At 33.2% G+C, this 16,807-nt stretch overlaps 1 protein-coding gene across 3 annotated transcripts in view; it reads left to right on the top strand.

Moving 5' to 3' along the window:
• The first annotated feature begins 3,488 nt into the window (after positions 1 to 3,488).
• The window catches only part of LOC145252820 (transcription initiation factor TFIID subunit 1-like), a 120,498-nt gene continuing 107,179 nt past the window's right edge, over positions 3,489 to 16,807 (top strand). For all 3 annotated transcript variants that reach the window (XM_080112809.1, XM_080112804.1, XM_080112796.1), the window contains exon 1: positions 3,489 to 3,617. The gene's annotated coding sequence lies outside the window, so the exon portion shown is untranslated. The remainder of the gene's footprint in view (positions 3,618 to 16,807) is intronic.

Genomic DNA, 16,807 nt, shown 5'->3' with positions numbered 1-16,807 from the left:
AAAACCCTTTCCTCCTCCTCCTCCTCCTCCTCCTCCCCTCCAGAGAGTAGGAGTGGAGCTGGCTGCTAGAAAGCGAACTATACCGATGCTGATGATGATGGAAGTGACCTGCCGGTCTAGGAATGCGTTCCTTGACCCAAATGCGAAGATGTTGAATGTGTATAAATAAAAACATAAATAAAAATTATTTCTCTATTAAAAATTTCAACACTCTTTATGTTATTTATTTATATGTAATTTCTACCCCAAGTAGTAAATATATATATATATATATATATAAAGTTGAGATTTTTGTCACACTGACATTGATATTAAAAGTCTTCTTTTTCTATTTAAAAATTATTAAAATGAACTTCTTTATGTAATCAGTCATGGATATGCGAGCAACTTCATGACGGTTAACAAACCCAAACATTCATTCATTAATTATTCATTTTTATTTGATTTCTTATTAGATGATCGGTTCCATTTAATTATTATGCACAATTCTATTTATGCATATTTTCTACATTGCGCATAATTGTCTAGCATTTACAATGAAAAAGTTCTAGCATATGCACATGTATTTATATATATCTATATATATATATATATGTTTGGATGGATACAGAAGTTGGCAAGTTAAAATGCAAAATGTATATTTCAACTTGCTGACATTTCTATTAATTTATGCATAAACTAATTAAAGCTAAAAGTGGATTAATTTTATAATGTTCTTATCTGTCAGGTTAACTCAAATTTTAGTGAATGTGGCTGCAGCGCTAAATGTTTTAGTTTCGATTCTAGCTGATTCCATCCAAGTCATTTTTTTAAAATTCTTTAAAAACTTTTGAAATCTGTACTGTGCATACATATATTTATAAAAATCCAAGAGAATAAATACAAAAATTGCATAAAGTAAATTATTTTACGGCCAGCAATTTCAGGCGCCCCCTGCTAGTATATCTATGCCCCTATAATGTTTTTTTCGTATTGATATTCATATTAAAAACCCTTTTTTCTATTTATTTCTAAAAAAATACAACTTTGTTATATATGGCACATGGAATTGCATTCACTAGCAAAAGATCTAGCTAATTTTCATATTCTTTTAAACATTCATTTTAATTAATTCCTTATTTGTTTTTTTTTTTTTGTTTTCTTAAGGGATGATCATCTTTAGTTAACTATTACGTGTAATTATATTCATGTAGATATTCTACATGATTTATACTTGTGTAATATTTGTGTAAAAAGGTTACAGTAAACACAAACCTTTTTCTATATTTATGTATGCATATATGTATTTGTTTAAAAAGTATCCCTACCAAACTCTTTTGTCAGCTTTTGGCCAACAGACATGCAACTTAATATATAGGGTATTCGAATCCATATGAAACTTTATATTTGGGTTTTAGCCAGGGAAAATTGGTGCAAAAGTGTGAAAATGAAAAAAATAGACTTTGCCAGGTGATGGTTGAATACGAATATGCATGCGTAACTTAATAACTATTGGTTCATATTTTAATTTTTAGCCTTGCAGCAAACATGTCTTCATAGCTTAGGTATTAATGTCAAAGAAAAAGTAAATCGTAAGCTAAGCATTTTAGTTTTGATTCTTGGTGGTGGCTCACAAGTTATTTTTTTAAAAAACTTTTTGAATCATTACTATATATTAGGTCCAATATAATATAATAATAAATACGAAATTTGCATCTAAGCATATTTTACAACCGAGCAATATCGGGCGGCCTGCTAGTATCTATATAAAAGTGACCTTGCCTCTGTGTGTGTGCAGAATGGTCTCTATCGAACTTCTCTCTGAATTTTTGGTCTACTAACTTGAAACTTGATATACACAGATTTGGGTCTTTAGCCAGTAAAAATAACTGCTAAGAGGTCAAAACTGAGAACCCCCCCCCCCAAAAAAAACCCAGTTGACTTTACACGAGTAAGTTCACTAAACCTGTTACTTTTGCAGGTCAAATGTAATGACTAAGGCTTGAGCGCTGTTTTTTCTTTTTTTTTTTTACAAAGACGTCACCACTTATCAAGGCCAAGAGGTCACTCGAGGATAAGGGTTAAAGAGTGTACAGTAGACAATTGGACAATAATGTAATTGTTAGTAATGGAAATTCGTTAAATTTGTTAACTTATATGGAACGGCGCATCAAAAACTTGTTTACGTTAGACTTGAAGACAACCATATTACAGTTAGCTGGAAAGCAGGAAAACGGAAGACAATTTTGGCTTCAATTCTAGCTGCCAGCATTCAAGTCATACATATTTTTTAAAAACATTACTATATATTGGGTACAATATAATAATCAATAGAGAATTGGCTCTGTAATAATAAATATGAAATCTGCATGAATTAAAATATATTTAAGCGTATTTTATCACAAGGCAAGGGCTTCACCCTGCTAGTAATTGATAATTTTCCATAATTTTTAGTGCAGATACGTTTTTTTACCTGATACATAAGCATATCGAAAAGTTTTCCTGCTAATTTACATTGCACTTTCATATTTCACCTGTGTATTTCCAACTACAAACACAGGCTAATTATTAACCCCCTCCCCAACCCATTTATTCAGAGCCCCCCCCCCCACAAAGATTGATCTTTTCTTTTTATAAACGTCTTTGCGTAAAAATGAATTCACATTATTATCGATCCCTTTTACAGAAAAACACACACATTTTAAAAGTAATTACCGGCGAATTAAATTTCGCATATCCTTTTTTCTTTCTACACTCTCTCGATGAAAAATCCCTGGAATATTTTTAATTTGGATTTCTTTATTAATATTAGATTTTGATGGTCGATTACTGTCAACGATTTACTACTATTTATTCACTCAGAAAAACAGGAGTGCACAATGTTAACCGCGCCTCTCCTGCAGAGGCCTTTTCTTAAATCCAGTGGAAAAAAAAAAGTCCACCATAACTGGGAAACAATAAAGAGTAAAATACGAATGTTAACTTCGTGTTTTTTGCCTTTTTCTAGATTAATTGCACAACCTAGTTTTAAGAATTTACCCTATTATTAAATACATATAAGAATTCATCTCTGATTATCAATTAAAATAAGGGGAAGCTCCAACAGAAGTCGAACTCGGCTCGCCCGTGTTGGTAACCACGCATTTTACTACTACGATGCAATCGCAGATTCATCCATGTGCTCATGTTTACATTAGTTTAATGTTTACAATAATGGAATCAGTTAAATTTCAGATCAAACTAAATAACGACAAGGTGCACGATAGCTTTAAAGTTGCGGAATAAAATTCCAGAAACATTTCTTCTTTTAAATGAAATGAAATTGACTTTCGACGTGTGATTATGCCTGGACAAAATGGCGGTAGAAAGAAAACGTCGGCCATTTTGGAGGTTGATTTTGTCTCATTCAATAAGATTAGGCGTTCTGGAGCACATACGGCCAGGCGGGAAACCGGAAGTTAAGCGCCGTGGACGTGTAACGAGGTTTCTCATTAGTCGACGTTCACCACGTGTCGTCGAAATGCATTGTGGGCCGTACAAATTCCAAGCTTGCCATTTAATCGAAAAAAATGAGTCGAACGGAACGGTGAGCTCTCATTTATCTACGGTTTTTCATCGGCCTTCAAACACCTTTCAAAGTAAATATTATGATATATTATTTCAACAGCAAAGTTTAACGTCATTATTATATTTGTTCAGATATTGTTGTTTTTCTATTGGAATGATTCAGCTTTTCTTTTCGCGATTCTCTTAAGCCATAAAGTTGTTAAGAGAGAAAGACAGCCGTCGTTCTCCTATTAATCTCTTCTTAATGACCAAATATATATGTATATATCCGTGAGCAATTATTAAAAGTACATAAAACATAGATTCCAATGTAATCTCCATATTTTATTTCTTGCTTTTGGTATCACTATAACGTTTATATGTACTGAAACGTGTATATATTAATAATAATTAGAAATCTTGCAACATTTCTTATTGTTTATTTTGGGTCGAATTCTTTCTCCACGATCGCGTCTTTAAACTTTGCATTTTTTTCCCCTCAATATTTGTTTTCTCTTCTTGGCATTCGATTTTAAAGAAGAAAAAAATGCCATGTTTACTAAATATTAAGTCTTATAATCTTTGATTTCTCAAACTCATTTAGTTTCAGTCTTGTATAAGAAAACCACGATAATTGTTTTGTTTTTTCCACGTGTTTTTGTCTCGAAGAAGAGAAGATAAAAACGAATTAATTCCCATCTCAAATATTAAAAAAAAAATCCGAAACTATTAAAAATGATCATGTTCTTAGATCAGAATTTTCATATTATCATATTAATTCCCAATGTTTCGGCCGATGTAGCCTCCGACCTTCTTCAGGTGTACTTTTCAAAGTTTGGAATATGTACCTTAGGAAGATCGGAGGTTACCCCCTACACCAACCGAAACATGAATATTACCATTGTGACGGGAAGAAGAGCAGCCTAAATCGTCCAAATAATTACTTCATTCTATAAGTCATTTTAAATCCTCTCATAATATTCATTTTTTTAACTGCCAATCATGCCATCTTTTAATCCTTATCCTCAAGTAGATTTTAGCCTTGGTAAGTAGTGATTCATCCGTTAAAAATACATTCTGCATCTAAAAATGCTGAAACTTTTTATATAAGATGTAAATATTTACCCCCCCCCTCTAAAAACTAAATAAACAAACGATATTTTTCACATTTTCTGACGAATTAGAGAGAGAGAGAAAAAAAAAGTGCGGTGGTGCATTTAATTTTATTGAGAACATAACGAAAATCTTGAATTATTTTTGCTGTTTTCGGTATGGCATGAATGCCCTGGAAAAGTCACCTCTGATTAATGTTTGCCAGTTTTAAAATAATCGGTGCTGCTGTGCTCATGCACTTACTGTACCCCGCTGGTTTTTTTATTTTTTTTTTATTTTTTTTTAATGATATTTTTAAGTTAAATTCAAGTTTTACGATATCGTATTTTATTAAATTGTTGGGTGAAAATACAGAATACTTACAACCCCCTTCCCTATTTTAAGAATGGCTTTCTAAAAAATATCGTTATTATTTCAGCACGATAGAATAAGTGCATTTCTGAAAAAAACAGAAGTTCGTTTGCATATTTTAAAATTGGTAAACATTAATCAGAATTGACTTTTCCAGGGCATTCATGTATTTGATCAAATCAGCCGACGATAAACGTTTACAAAGAAGTACGGAACTTGATTGTAACCAGTTTATCATTTAATATTTACCAGTTTTAAAAAAAAAGTCATTGTTAAAACTGAAACAAGTTATTCGACCATTTCTTTCATGTTTGTTTACATTTTTCGAAATTTGAATTTGTTTTATTTTTTCTTTTCTTTTCTTTTTGTTTTTGTATTTTGTTTTAAATATAAATGATTTTTTTTTGTGTGTGCATGGAAATATTAAGCGATTTAAAATGAATCCCAAAAATGATGAGTTTCGTTCGAACTGAAATGAAAATATGACATTTCGTGACCTTTTTTCTCCCCCGAACACGTGTTCGTTGGTGTAAACGCTGTTAATCAATTTCACGCGACCGACTTTTCGTTTTTGTATAGATGTGTTTCTCGCCTCTACCAGATTTATACATTTAGAAAACTAGTCACTGTCAAGATTCTTTTCAACTCCAGAAAAAGCCTGTACAATAATAATTTTTTTTTTAGTTTTCGGGGTGCTAAAAACGAATATAAGTTCTTCATGATATGAAGAATTTACTTTTTCAAAAAGTGGGGACCACTTTTCTATATAACTTTAACGTAAAATGAGCACTCACTTTCTGGACACCTTGATAACTTTTTTTTTTATAAAATTTTCTGCAAATAGTTTTCGGAATATTAAGCAATGTAATTTCTTATCTTATGTTATTAGTGGTGGCCATTTCTGTACGAGCAAGCGCACGCACGTCAAAAACATACGCACAGAGAGATGATCACCGTCATCCAGGTGGATCAGAATCTTTGTAGGAATTTTTGACACCCCTAACACGAAACTGCGAATAAAATATAAAGACTCGTAATTTCTCTTTTAAAAGCGGGTTGTTTATTTTCTTTATGGATTATACTTCCAAAATAAACTATTAAAGTTGTATGAAAAGTAATAGGAATATATTTTTTTATTTTTTTAAAAATAGTAATGAAATTAATTGAATTTTACGAGTTCAGTATTTTTCAATTTTTAAACTTTAAAAATCTATCAAAATTTTTCTATTGATTCTATTTTTACAATATTTTCAGGGTCAATGTGAAATTTTATGCTCTTTCCAATAAACCGAATATAAAATTTTAGACAAACGTTTTTTTTTTTTGATTCACGCCCTCTCCATTTTCAAGTGTCTATTAAAAAGTAAATAATTAATTTACTCACCAAAGTGTTATATATCACAAATTGAAGATAAATGATCAATAAATAATATATTCAAATTTAAAACAAAAAAAGTAATGTTTTTTAGAAATTTACCTGTAAAGTCCGAAGTTTAAAACCTTTTTTAAAAAAACCACGTTGTTTTTTTTTTGTTTTTTTTTTTTTAATGAAACCTTGATCCTTGCTCCTTTAATTGAAAAAAAAAAAATAGGGCTTGAATTACATTTTTGAGGAGTTATAAGCTTGGAAAGACGGGGTGAAATTATTCAATATTTTTCACGAAATTTCTGACACACCTCACCACACCAGACACCACTGATAACATAAGAAATCACATTGCTTGATATCCGAAAACTACTTGTTTGCGGCAAATTTAAATGCGATATTTTCAGCATACTCGAAAACCTGGCAAAGGTAGTTGGGTGGAAAGTAACTAAAAATTTGCCAAAAAAGCTTTCAGGCAGTCCCAAAAAATAAACAAAAAATATTTATCACGAGGTGGTCAGAAAATGGGTGCTTATTTTATGTTAAATAGTATATATAGAAACGTGATAATCACTTTTTAAAAAAGTAATTTTTTCATATCATGAAAACTATTTCTCTGCCCCACTTTTAAATGTCATCTGTTTACAGCACCCCCCCCCGAAAAACTTACAAAAGTCGTCACTGTAAAGGGTTTTTTTTTTTTTTGAGTTGGAAAGAATTTTAACATTGACCAAAACTACTATTAATCGAATATTCATCGAAATAATAAAAAAAAGCCAAAAACAAAATGTCAAAATAACTTGTCTGAGCTCCAATCTATGGTCCCCCCCCTCTTGCTAAACGTTCACAAAAAAAAAACACACTCGACTAGTTGCAACCACTTTTCCCTCATTCTCTATTTTTGCCTAAATCTAAACGCAGATTCTGCAAACAAAGCTTCTTTCCTAGAACTGCCCGCCTGTGGAACACTTTTCCACTGGCCGATTACAACATTGTATGTATTATTTGGATTCATCCGACTACTGTTTTTATCTTGAATGTGATTTTCACAACGTTTCGGTTGATGTAACCTCCGACATTCTTCAGGTGTAGCTTGTCGAACTCGGGAATTTGGACGGAATTTTGTTCGGAACCCTTTATTTACTTCACGGGGTAACATGCTTTTGTTCCGCCAGCCAGTTTGGCAGAAACATTCCCGAGTTCAACAAAATACATCTGAAGAAGGTCAGGGGTTACATCGACTGAAACGTTGAGAAAATCACACTCAAGATTCAGAACAGTCGTCCAATGAATCCAAATAATACGAATAACCAATCCTCATTTCAAAAATTCAGGAACATCATATAATATTCTACCATTAGCGATTACTGCATTACCACCTTACATTCATTAACCTTTATCGTCGAGTGGTCTTCGGGCTTTGACAAGTATTGACTCTCAAGTAAAAAAAAAAAGTTACTTTAAAAAAATCCTATTTGAAAAATAATTTAATGACAAAATTAGATCAACCCGAATGTATTTGTGTTTATTCATAAACAAGTCACAATTTCAATCTTTTATTAGAGGAAGGAGATTATTTGGAACTTATGCAGAATACAGATCATACTGAAATAATATTATTTAGAAAGCCATTTTTAACAAGGGAATGGGGGGGGGGCTCTTTAAAAATTCTTCTGTGCTTTCATCTAACAATTTAATAAAAGATAGCATAAACAATTGAATTTAGCTTGAACATCCTATCTGTTACAAGTTGCACAGTCGGGAGATTCTATTTATAAACGATGCTGCTAGGAACTGACGAATCGAATTAATTCATGTTTTGCTACCAACCAATCAGAAACTAGAATTGCTCCATACATATTAAACCTTTCTGTAGCAATTTCGCATATGGTTTCTTTGTGTCAACATAGGAAGAATCTTTTGCTCTGTGGATTCCAACTTGAGAACTGTTTACTGCGAACCAGTCACCTCTCAGGACTTGTGTAGAACAACGAACGATCGGAAACTTCTGAAACTAAACATGGCTTACACTTCTAGACTATCTAAAAAAAAAAATAGCATGCGTCGTATTTCTGCATAAATTCTGATTATTTTACGACCTATTGGAGGTTGAAAGGCATTTGTAATCCTTTAAACTTTTTAAAAGAAAGTACTTTAAAATTCTTAGCAAATCCTCATGTATTAAAAGTTTTTAGAAGCTAGTTACACAATTTTATAAATACAGGGTGAAACGATAAAAGTGTCGCCCTAAAGAAAACAACACTACAGCTTTATTTTAAAACTTTTATCAAAAAAATCAATTCTAGTAACTTGATTATGTAGTAAGGCTGACATCTATTCAATGTAGCCGCCTTCAGCCTCAATCACTGTCTTGATACAGATCTGGAACTGGGGACATGCCTTTTCCATAAACACTGTCAGGAGCTTGGCGGATGGCAGCGATCAAACTGGCTTTGGTGTTGTAGGAAGTTTTTTCATCACTGTGTGCATGTTCCGGTCATTTGTGCCAATTCAGTGATGCATTTTGAGGGTGCTGGCAATGGTCCTGTTGTCATAACTTGAATTGGTAGAGAGCATGAGTTGTAGAGCGATGCATCTCTGATCTCGCTCATAGAACATTGTGTCACTTTCAGACATGATAGAAGGCTCCTATTGTTTGTGGGATTTATACACAACTGGCCAACTAGTGGATGGTCTGCAAAAAAAAAAAAAAAAAAGGCTTTCATCAAACGGAAATGGAATCATGTCGCCCTTTCTCGGGCAACAATTTTATGTTTCCACCCTGTAGACTAGCATGTTGCCCGGTCATAAAATATGCTTAAATATGATATTTTAATTCATGCAGATTTCATATTAATTATTATAGAACCAATTCACTATTGATTATTATATTGTACCCAATGTATAGTAGTGATTTAAAAACTTTTAGAAAGAAACACGAGTTGGATGCCATCAACTAAAATCAAAACCAAAACATTTAGCTCTCAGATAAGTAATGTATTTAAATACTTATCTATTAGTTATGACATTGAATCTGACGATTTTTTATGCTAAAATCTTACCAAGATTTAAATGTGATACGAGGTGCCTTCAATAAGTTTCTAGACTTTTATTGATAGTACACATATGAAACTCTTGTCTTCGTCAAAGTAATCTCCTCTGGCTGCAATGCACTTATACTATTCCAACAACTTCTGGAAGGCCTCATAGAAGTCCTCTTGTGTGAGTGTTTCAGTGACCCTTGTCACAGACTCTTTCACCTCCTCAATTGTCTCATAACAACAACCTCTAAGATTTTCCTTGAGTTTAGGGGGTTATCAAAAGTCACAGGGAGCAAGGTATGGACTATAGGGAGGGTGAAGAACTGTCTTGATGCCCGTCTTGGTCAAAAAATCTGATCTTCTCTTCACACCTTTGGGACAAACTTTGCACAAATCTTCCGCATCTTCAGTTCCTCACAAATAATTGTGTGTACAGTTCCCACACTGACATCAAAGTGTGCACTTATTGTCTTTATAGATGATGATTCTCATGAAATTCTATATTTGGCCAATCAACTCTGGTGTTCTGACTTTCTTACACCTCCTATACCTCTCATCATCCCTCAAAGACTCCCTGCCTTCTTTGAATCTCTTATGCCACTCAAAAACTGATTCTCAATACATGCACGATGGTCCAAAAGCATTCTGAAGTGTTCCATATGTTTTTGTGGCATTTTTTTCAAGTTTAAAACAGAATTTTATTGCATATTGTTCTTCTAAGGTCTCCTGACATCCAGATTGCATTTTTGAAATTCCCCAGCTGTTACAATCAGGCTTTAGTATGGTGTATTCCAATTCCTGCTGTAGCTGTTCATTTGAATCCGAAATCATAAAAATTGGTCAGCCATCTCATGAGATGTATAGCAATAACATATTGAATTTTCAAGAGTCTATGATAATTTTAAATACCTGTACGAAAAAATTTGGATATATATATATATATATATATATATATATATATATATATATATATAAATTTGATCGTCCATTCAATAGGGAGATTACATCAATTAATGGTACAGGATATATATCCTATTTATATTTAATCACTGTAATTTTATTCTCCTATTTTCCTCCCTCCACATGTACACTGTTTACTCTTCCCACACCCCATTATTTCGTTCCTCATGTAGTTATCGCTAGGTGTCACATTTCTAATATGTTATCTTGCACTTTCTCTTTCCCTCTGATGAGAAGCATTAGGCTTTGAAATACTAAAGTATAAAGAGCATATTATTTAGAAACACAAGTTTTTAATTATGGAAAGCAAAAGAATATTTAAAAAAAATAAAGTCTTTGAGAAAGAATGACCGACGATGACCACACTTTAAAATGAGTTAAAACACACGAACCATTTATCCTGTTAAATAAAAAAATAACTTTTTACATATTAGAGTGGCGACATCTAGTGATAACTACATTAGGAGCGAAATAATGGGGCATGAAAGGAAAAGGGTAATACATTGAAACTGGAGGGAGGGAGATCAGAGAACTACAGTAATTAATGTGATAGAGAAAGAAGATTAAAAATGTTTAATCAATAATATTTCACTTTTTATTTATACCAATCCTTTAATTTAAGGCGCTCGATATAACTACAGAGCATATACAAATAAATGACAAAAAGTCTGTATTCCAAATTTCAAGATGTTGTCCATCTTACTGTTTATTTCTTTTAGTATGTTAACATGTTCAATTCTTATATATATATTATTCCTAAATTGGAATTTTTTATTTTGAGATGAGCATTTTTATGTTAATTTTATTTTTATTTCGGACTATTAGTCTCATCTTTATTAGTTGTTGTTTGTTTGTTTTTATTTTTATTGGTTCACAACGTTTCGGCCAACTTCCAAAGCGTGCCAGAGGTAATTGGTCAAAAATGTGGTGAGACGACGACAACTACGGATGGCAGTGATGGCTGAGAATGCAGTTAGGAGATTCAAAGTTCCTATCCGTCGCGGTTACCACCTGACGAAGGCCAGAGGAAGTTGGCCGAAACGTTGTGAACCAATAAAAATAAAAACAAACAAACAACAACTAATAAAGATGAGACTAATAGTCCGAAATAAAAATAAAATTAACATGTTCAATTCTTGACAGCACCTGTTTTGTAGCATAGAACCATTCATGTAATTATTCAAATTTTTGAATTTATTGAATTCAAAGATGGTTTAACTAAAAGAAACTGCAATTGCAACTTCTCTTTCGATTTTCTAATCATGCCCATGTTCCTTTATTTTTTTTTTTAAAGTCGATGAGTTCCTATTTTTATGATGAGTTAAGGGCGGAATAAATAAAAAAATTGACAATAATTATATGAACGATTTTGCACTATGAAACAGGTGCTGTCAAGAATTGAACATTTTAACATACTGAAAGAAAGAAATGATAAGATGGACAACATCTTGATATTTGGAATATAGACTTTTTAAATTAATTTATTGCAGACTATTATCCTTATCTGTTGTTGTTTCACAATGTTTCGGCTAACTATTTCTCTAACCTTCATCAGGTGGTAGCTGCGACGGAATAGGAACTCCAAATCTTTAACTGCATCCTCAGCAATTAGAAGGCCAGAGGAATAGTTGGCTGAAACGTTGTGAAACAACTAAAAAGATGAAGATAACAATCTGCAATAAATAAAATTAATAAAAAATACTCATCTCAATAATGAATTCCAATTAAATAATATAGACTTTTTGTCATTTATTTTATATATATATATATATATATATATATATATATATATATATATATATATAATAGAAAAAACTTATTGAAAATTAATTCAAATTTTCAAAAAAAAAACATCAAATACCTATAAAGAAAGTATACAGAATTTTTAATTATCCGACAAGGAGTACAGATAAACTTGAAAGACCTTATTCTGTGGAGTATCAAAAAATACAATTCTTTTCATCAGAGGGAAGAGGTTTGCAAAATATACAATTGTTATATTTCCGTTAAAGTAAAAGTTTCTATGGCACGTGATTTTGCACACGTTCCTTTTCCTTTTTAAAAGGGCTGAGTTTATTTTTTCTTCAACATTTCGTTACTAACAGTTCCTGCGTTTACTGCTGCTACCTGCTCTTACGTTTATTATTGGCTGTGAAATTAGTTCGGTAAAGCCTAGTAAAGAGGTTTTGGTCTATCTTCTGTTCTACGATAAAACACCAGAACAATAAATTTTGCAGGTCATGGAACATGCGTTTAGATTTAGACACAGATAGAGAGTGAGGATAATTGTTTATAATGGTTGTAGCTAGTCGAGTGTTTTTTTTGTGAAAGTTTGGCAAGAGAGGACCATAGATTGAAATTCAGATGAGCATTTACCATGAGAATAACAATAGAGCAGAGACAGGCTCGCAGCATCTCTTCTGTGGGAAAGAAGTTGCAGGAAAGAGAAAAGTGCATCACCTACCAGGTTTCGAAGCCAGCTTTGAACTCTATATTCCGGACAGTCTGTAGACCGCTTCTTATCAGTTAAAAAACTGAAGGCCTGTCACCAGCAAAATTAATTCAAACCCTGATTAGATGATAGAAATGCTTTTAAGAATGTTTTAATGTTTCAAGCAACAACTCTGATAAGCTCCCCTTCTTTCACCAGCAACACTCTGATCTTTTTTTTTTTTTTTTTTGCAATCAAAATCGTTGTGGAAGCCCATTGTTTTGATAAATTCTTTCAATCCAAATCTAAAATAGAACATGTATATCCAATTTGTTAATGAGGATATTGGAACAATTGTTGAATCATTCTATCACTCCAGAAAATAGCAATGCTCTGTATAAGAGTCAGATATGTCTTAAGAGTAAGGAATGTTGCTGCCACCTTTGCGGAAGTGCAACTCAAAACATTTTTTACTGCCTTAACAGAATATAAAATCGACTTTGAAATTCAATGGAGATTAATCTCTTTCAGTCCTTATAGCTCTTCTTGCGCGGAAACAATATTGTTTAGCCTCTTTCTTTTGCATGGTTATTTTCATGGAAAGTGCTCGACTGAGCTTCAATCCCTTGCTACAACAACAAGGCAAAAACTTTCTTTGCTTCTTTCATTTGTCTAGCATCAAGTGAAATATATATTTTTCTCTCCAAGGCACAGTGCCACTTTGATGTAGGGGGTTACTACATGGGACATAATTTGCAGAGATTCTGCATAGGGAGTTGAGCAGCAAGATGTCTGTTTACATTACACTTGAACTTCTGCATGTCAGTATAGTCAGGGAAGTAGGAACCCGGAAGGGAGTTCCAAAGTCTAGCAGTTCTAGAGAAGAAACTAGAAGGCTTTCTGGCATCTGGGAATCTGTAGAGATGAGGTTTTGCTGCCCGTCGCGTTTATCGGGGATTTTTATGTCGAGGGGAAAGTTCAAGGGCTTGTAGTTCGTTGAAGAAGCTACCATTGAAATACTTGTAAAACAGGCAGAGGTATGCAACATTTTGTCGATGAGATAGAGGTTGAAGCCTAACTGACAGTGCGGGACCTATTAGGGTGGCGACTCTTCTTTGAGCCCTGTCTAATAGATAATTAATTTCTATTTATGGATAGAATCTCTTTGCAAGATTTGCAGAACACATTGTACAGAACTGTTTGATTACAATGTAGTTGTGTTTAAATCTAACGTCCACAACAACTTGTCATAAACTGCTCTTTTAAGTAATCAAACTTATTCCATTAAACATTTTAATACTCCCATAATATTCCTCATTCTTCAACTGAAAATCCTTCCATTTTATTAACTCTTATTCTCAGGGGGCTTTCAGCTTTGCTATTTCGTGACGTATTAGTAAAAAGACAATTCAATTATAATTCTTCAGACAATGCAATGTTAACATCACAAATTTACAAATTTATAATTTTTTTTTTTTTTCGACTTTGATTCTCTGAAATGTTCCTATTTGCATGCTGCTTCCATAAGAGTAGAGTTAAGCACAAGGTCCGTTTTTGTGTGTGGGAAAATCCAGCTCTAGAAAATAGGGCACTATTGGAATAAAAATTAAAAAAAATAAAAATTGTTTCAGTCTAGAAGGATTTCTCTAATCACCGAGGAGAAAAGGATGTAGTGTAGTATGACAACAGACATTTCACTTTGCTCCAAGCGAAAAGGCCGACCAGATTTTCTGAAATGCTTGTTCATTGCCAAACATGGTGGACGTAGATGGCGATGATTTTCTTAACAAATTTCATGGTCATTAAAAAAAAATTTTTTTTTTTTTTTAAAGCTGTATCAACCTGGTGTTGTCAGGGTAGATTGTTTAGAAAAAAAAGTCAGAATATAGTCACAGCCGGAATCTTTTTTTAATAGAATTTAAAAAATGTGTTTAGTTTTTTGTTATTTTATTTTTGTTTTATATTTATTAATGATGAATAACAAAAATATAATTATCTAAGTTACATGTAGACGAGAAACACAGACCCACATGCACAATCCTGTCAGTTGATTTTATTAATGTAGAGATTAAAGTGGTTTACAATTGTTTATTTTTTTTTTGCATGATTATTACCACCATTGTAGAGGTAGATGATGATGATGATATTCTGTAGTTTTCTTTCTCCTTTCATCTGGTGCTAGTGCATCTACCACTAGTCTCTTCCTCTTAGATAGGGTTAGGGTCCAAAAAAGAGTTTTCAAACTGACAGGCCCTGCTTTGTCAACTAGGCTCCAATCCCTGTTCCATTGCTACAATGTTGCATATATGTGTGTCTGTTTTACAAATATTTTAATGAAATGTGCTCTGATGAACTCATTGCACTTGTGCCCCCTCGACTAACATATACCGAACAAACCCACTTAGCAACAAAATCACACCCCTTCACTGTTGAGGTCTCTAAATGCCAGAAAGCTTTCTACTCTATTAGTTTCTTCCCTCGAACAGTTAGACTTTGCAATTCCCTTCCTGCTCCTTGCTTCCCTGACTGTACTGATATGCAGAAGTTTAAATGTAACATAAACCAACATCTTGTTAATCTTTCCTCGGCATGGTCCCAATAGCCTCTTACGTCCAAGTGGCGATATAATTTGTTATGGGTGAACGTGAGTTAAAAAAAAGAAGGTTTTATTACATTTTATTACTTTGCTGTTGTCATTAAATTATTAACGCAACTAAATTGTTCTAAAACTATGACTAAAACAGAGACTGGTGGCTTAGAGATATAGTATACTAGCTGATGTAAGAAGTTTTCTAGCTCAGTAGAGGGAGCCCACTTTATTTGCAACAGACTTGACAGTATCTTCTATATATTCCAAATTATTGTTTTTAAATAGGATTTTGAAAGTTACATTTTGTAAAGGGAGCCCACTTTCTTTGCAGCAGACTTGTCAGTATATTCTACATATTTATTCCAATTCATGTTGTGAATATTAGGTCAAATGTATTTGTTTACGTTTTGTTCGACAAAACAGATGATCATTGGTCGTGAAGTTCTCCTCAGGTTGTGGAAACAGAGACAAGTGCAACTCAATGCCAAGAGAGGTTATCTGGTGTGCTTTACTTGTACTAGAAGCAAACGAGTGATTAGTGATGGATATTTAAAATCATATGAAACATGAGCTGTATATGCCTGTATCGTCGTCGGTGACATGCATTTATGTCCGAATATCATAGTTCCCAAGTCCAATGCAGAAAAGAAGCAGAAGAGAAAGTTTTTTTTTTTTTTTTTTTTTTTTACATAGGCATCACCACATTATCAAGGCCCAGAGGCCACTCAAGGATAAGGGTTAAAGAGTGTATAGTAGAAATTGGACAATATAGTAATCATTAGTAATGAAAATTTGGTAAATTTGATAACTTATATGGAACGGCTCATCAAGAACTTATTTACTTTAGACTTGAACACAACCATATTGTAGTCAGCCGGAAAGCAGGAACACGGAAGACAATTCCACAGGCGTGCAGTTCTAAGAAAGAAGCTTTGTTCATGGAATCTACGTTTAGGTTTAGGCACAGATAAAGAGTGGGGGGAATTATTGATAGTGTTTACAGCTAGACGAGTGTTTCTTGTGAAAGTTTGGCGAGGGGGGACCATAGATTGAAGCTCAGTCGAACACTTTCCATAAAGTTTTATGAGTTTCGTAAGAATTTTAGTCGTTATCAAGATGATGAGTCCTTTTGTGGCTGAAAAGACCAATTTGAGCTCTGAATAGTCGGGGGCATTCGTCACATTGTATTGTGGGGGGTGGGGATCGTTGCAGTTGGTTGGTTCTGTCTTTTGTTGCCATTTGATCATTAGATTGACTTTTCTATTTTCTTCCAATTGGCTTTTATCCACTTTTACTCTGTTCCTCCATTCATGTCTGTTGTTCGATGAGGCTTCAAACGTGTCTGGATCTATATTGGCTTCACCTAGAGATTTCTTCAGCTGGTCTTTGAATCTAAGTAGCGAGCGGCCTCGGGGTCGATTTCCTGCATT

The sequence above is a fragment of the Euprymna scolopes genome, chromosome 3, assembly GCF_053919585.1.
Source record: "Euprymna scolopes isolate OS-2025 chromosome 3, ASM5391958v1, whole genome shotgun sequence".
In the NCBI taxonomy this organism is placed as follows: domain Eukaryota; kingdom Metazoa; phylum Mollusca; class Cephalopoda; order Sepiida; family Sepiolidae; genus Euprymna; species Euprymna scolopes.
The sequence above is the reverse complement of the archived record's forward strand: the minus strand, read 5'-3'. Positions and strand labels throughout refer to the sequence as shown.